The 4,768-nt window shown below is 42.6% G+C and overlaps 1 pseudogene; it reads left to right on the top strand.

Moving 5' to 3' along the window:
- Positions 1-1,173: 1,173 nt before the first annotated feature.
- Positions 1,174-2,005, top strand: LOC140456855 (cyclic AMP-responsive element-binding protein 1 pseudogene; annotated as a pseudogene).
- Positions 2,006-4,768: the final 2,763 nt, after the last annotated feature.

Below are 4,768 nucleotides of genomic sequence, written 5' to 3'. Positions count from 1 at the left end.
CTCGAGTTGTTACATCTTAACTATTTCTTTAAAACCTCACATTGTTTTATAAGAGGGGTTTAATGCTCCACTATCTAGTGAGAATGCTCCACAATGTAGTGTAAAATATAAGTCTATTTCGCTGAAAAGGAAGGACAATATGAAAAGGCATACTCGGCAATGGGTATCTGAGGAAAGTGATCAAATTCGACCATAAGTCCATAAGACATAGGAGTGGAAGTAATGCCATTCGTCCAATCGCGTCCACTCCACCATTTAATCATGGCTGATGGACATTTCAACTTCACTTACCCGCATTCTCCCCATAGCCCTTAATACCTTGTGACATCAAGCATTTATCAAGCTCTGCCTTGAATACATTCAGCATCACAGCCTCCACTGCACTCCATGGCAATGAATGCCACAGGCCCACCACTCTCTGGCTGAAGAAATGTTTTGGCATTTCTGTTCTGAATTGATCCCCTCTAATTGTAAGGCTGTGCCCACCGGTCCTAGTCTCCTCGCCTAACAGAAACAATTTCCTAGCGTCCATCCTTTCCAAGCCATGTATTATCTTGTAAGTTTCTATTAGATCTCCCCTTAATCTTCTAAACTCCAATGAATACAATCCCAGGATCCTCAGCCATTCCTCATATGTGAGACCTACCATTCCAGGGATCATCCGTGTGAATCTCTGCTGGACACGCTCCAGTACCAGTATGTCCTTCCTGAGGTGTAGGGACCAAAACTGGACACAGTAATCCAAATGGGGCTTTTTAAAGTCTCAGTAGCACATCGCTGCTTTTATATTCCAAACCTCTTGAGATAAGTGACAACATCGCATTCACTTTCTTAATCACGGACTCAACCTGCATGTTGACCTTTAGAGAATTCTCGACTTGCACTCCCAGATCCCTTTGTACTTTGGCTTTATGAATTTTCTCACCGTTTAGAAAGTAGTCTGTGTTTGTATTCTTTTATCCAAAGTGCAAGACCTCGCGTTTGCTCACATTGAATTCCATCAGCCATTTCCTGGACCACTCTCCCAAACTGTCTAGATCCTTCTGCAGCCTCCCAACTTCCTCAGTACTACCTGCCTGTCCACCTAACATCGTATCATCAGCAAACATCGCTAGAATGCCCCCAGTCCCTTCATCAACATCATTAATATATAATGTGACCATGCAGGTAACCATGCCTGAGATCCAATCAACAACATGTCAAGCAGTAACTTCAGTGCAATTACCGAATGGGCAGACTGTTCAATTCCAAGGAGTAATCCAAGCACCTCAGTCCTCAGTCATACAGTCCCCTCAAGTTCAGACTGTTCAGATTTCTATTATACTTGAAAATGAGCACTCCCAGGAATCTGCTTAGCATGACTGACTCTCAGAAACATAGTGAAATTCTATCGAGACAGCCTTCGTTCAAGAAAATCCTGAATGAACTTTCTTCTGATCCCCTGGTGTGCCAAGAAATCGATGAGGAGAAATCAGAAGAAGAGTCTGTCTCAACCATAAATACAATGACGATGCAGGCACCCATCTATCAGACTCGCAGCGGACAATACATTGCTGTTATACAGGGGGGAGCAATTCAGCTGGCCAACAATGGTAACGATGGAGTGCAGGACTCCAGACACGAACAATGACCAATGCAGCTACAGCCAAGGTTTGTGCCGGGCAGCCAAGTGCTTGTACAAGGTGCTGCTGGAGATGTCCAAACCTATCAGATCCGTACAACTCCTAATTCCACTGCTGGTCAGGGAATGGTTATGGCATCTTCACCAGTCCTGCAAAGCCAGCCCCAGAATGCTGAAGAAACCACTCATAAATGTGAAATCCGCCTCATGAAAAACAGGGCAGCAGCTCGAGAGGGCCGTCACAAGAAGAAAGAGTGTGTGAAATGCTTGGAGAATTGGGTTGCTGTTCTGGAAAATCAAATTGAAAGAGAAAGCGTACAATGTGGCCAAAAACAGCATAAAATGAGAACTGGGAAAACATTAAAGGTCAACCGAAAGCCGTAAAAGAGCTATAATGAAAAATAATATAGAACATGAGAAAAGTAATCTAGCACAGACTATAAAGACAGAGAAAATGAGAAGAAGCATTTAGATCTGTGACATCATAATGGAGGATACTGATATCTTTCCAGTAACTAGCAAAGAGACAAAGGTAGCTGAGGATTTGGAAACTATCATTATTAGAGAACAGCTAGTGTTATTTTTTTTTCTTTGTTTTCATTAAAACAGTGAAGGGGAGGGTAATTCCTGCTTTTTTTTACCCCCACACTACCGCCTAACTGCGGTAGTGCTTATTTTTTTCCCCAGCACCCATTGCGTGAGTGTGCAGGTGTGAGACACAGTGAAAGACACAAAGTGCACGAATCTTTATTCAATTTCCACCAAAAGGAAAATAGGAAAACACCCGAGTGGCCAGTGACAAGCACTGCCCTTCACATCAAAGGGCAATGCTGTGTGATCAAAACAGTGAAGGGGAAGGTAGGGACTAAATCAAAATAGAGTTGGACAGGGAAATGATACACTCCACTCCCTGCGACGCCCACCTCTCCCTGAACAACTCCAGGGTGTTGGTGGACACCGCGTGCTCCTTCTCCAAGGACACCCGGGCTCTAACGTAACCCCGGAAGATGGAACAGCTCGTTTTAGACTGTTTGGAGGTAATTGAGCTAATAATAGAAAATGCTCCTGACCTTGATGGAATGCATCCCAGGGTACGAAAAGAGATGCCAGGAACAATAGCAAATGCACTGGCAGTAAATTTCCAAAATTCATTGGACTCTGTGGCAGTCCCAGCAGATTGGAAAACACCAAAAGTGATGCCACTGTTTTTAAAAGGAGTTGGACAAAACGTGGGGAATTATATACCAGTTAGTTTATTCTCTGTAGTGGGAAAGATGTTTGGGTCTATTATCAAGGAAGAAATAACAGGGAATCTCGATGGAAATTGTCCCATTGTACACACACAGCATGAGTTCATGAAGGGCAGGTCATGCTTGACCAACCTTGTAGAATTCAATGAAGACATTTCAAGCAAGGTGGACAACGGGGACACAGTGGATGTGGTGTAGCTGGATTTCCAAAAGACCATCTACAAGGTGCTGTGCAAGAGGCTGTTGAATAATATAAGGGTGCATGGCGTAAGGGGTAGAAGATTGGTTGACGAATAGGAAGCAAAGTGTGGGGATAAATAAGTATTGTTCTGGCTGGCAATCATTGACAAGTAGTGTGCCTCAGGGATCAGTGTTGGGACTGCAATTATTTACAATTGATACAGATGATTTGGAGTTGGAACTGTGAGAAACAAAGCTCACTCACTTCAATAATTTCAGTCCTAGACAAGTTCTGAATCATTAGTGTCATTTATTTTACACTTGCAAGTGGGTGTGATGTCCAGTGTTCATAAGGCAGAGGACATACACACACCAAATTCAATTCATACATAATATGTATATGTTTGGATGTCTTTTGTTTTACATTGCTCCTCCCCTGTTGACATCCTCCACTTCCCTAAGACCGGCCCCCATTACCCCTGTTTATCTCTTGCCTTATCTGGCCTTGTCTGTGACAAAATGCTTATTCCTGGCCTCACAAGGCTGTTTGACCTCATCCTGCTGTAGGTCATTGTTCGGCATATTCATTCTTCATCATTATCTACCTCCTTCATCTGTGCCTTTCCCGAGGCCGTTCTGATCCCTATGACCCTTTTAATTGGGGTTTGTTCCTCTGTCTCTGTAAAAGTGGGAAACAGATGTTTATACCTATTGTTTGTACAGGCATATCTAGCTTAACTTCATCCCCTCACAACATCTTATCTACTTGCCCGTAATGTCTACCATTGTTTTGCAGTCACATTTCATTCTGACATACAATTTTAGCTAATACAAAAACAATTATATATTTCCTCGACATCGTTTCCATTCTTGTTGACTCAGCTCGTGGCTAAAACAATTACACACTGGTGTGAGTTTAGTTTACTTTGTGAAATGGAATTGCAGAATTGCAGAAGTAACATTAATTTACGTATATCTCACAATTTCCCCCTTTTCTTTAATTACCATTTGTTATCTTCTGCATTTTTCTTTTAGGGGCACCTGTTTCATCAAGGCTGTTTCAAACAGTCTTTGGGTGAGCCCTCGTACACAGGGTATGATACAACAGCCAATGGCCACTAATACCCCGACTACTACTATCAGGGAAGTAAGGATAGAAACCACCACCTCCTTCCATTTTCCAAACCATGATTCAAGCCATCCTGTGAGAGATGTGTCCAGTCCTGAATTCTCAGCCAGTTCCTCTGTTAAGGTAGTCAATCCCCTTAAGGCCCGAGTAATTGAACCATCAGGTGCAGTGTTATTAGGAATAAAGGTACAACAACTTCCTCCTAACATCACACACGCAAACCCTTTTTCTGCCAAAATCATGTCAAGGGCTATTCTGTTTTCCCATGCCATCCTACTTGTCGCATCAAGCTGGTCTGATATTCCTTTAACCGCATCTCTTGTATAATTTATAAATCGCTGTTGATTATATAAAATGTAATTTATCCAATCGACATTTTTATTAATTGTTACCCACCTAACGAGAGCTGACTCAAAACCTACTGCAATCTGGTTACGAGCCTTGAATTCATCCGGTACTCCCCTAGGGACTCCGACAGAATCGAGATAAATCCTATCATCGAAAGAAGGGTCTAACAGTAAACTCTTACAACTTCCTTTTTCACTACGATCTTTTCCTTCTCAAATGCCAGGGTAAATGGAATTGCCA

The sequence above is a fragment of the Chiloscyllium punctatum genome, chromosome 31 (genome assembly GCF_047496795.1).
Source record: "Chiloscyllium punctatum isolate Juve2018m chromosome 31, sChiPun1.3, whole genome shotgun sequence".
NCBI classification, from domain to species: Eukaryota; Metazoa; Chordata; class Chondrichthyes; order Orectolobiformes; family Hemiscylliidae; genus Chiloscyllium; species Chiloscyllium punctatum.
The sequence above is the reverse complement of the archived record's forward strand: the minus strand, read 5'-3'. Positions and strand labels throughout refer to the sequence as shown.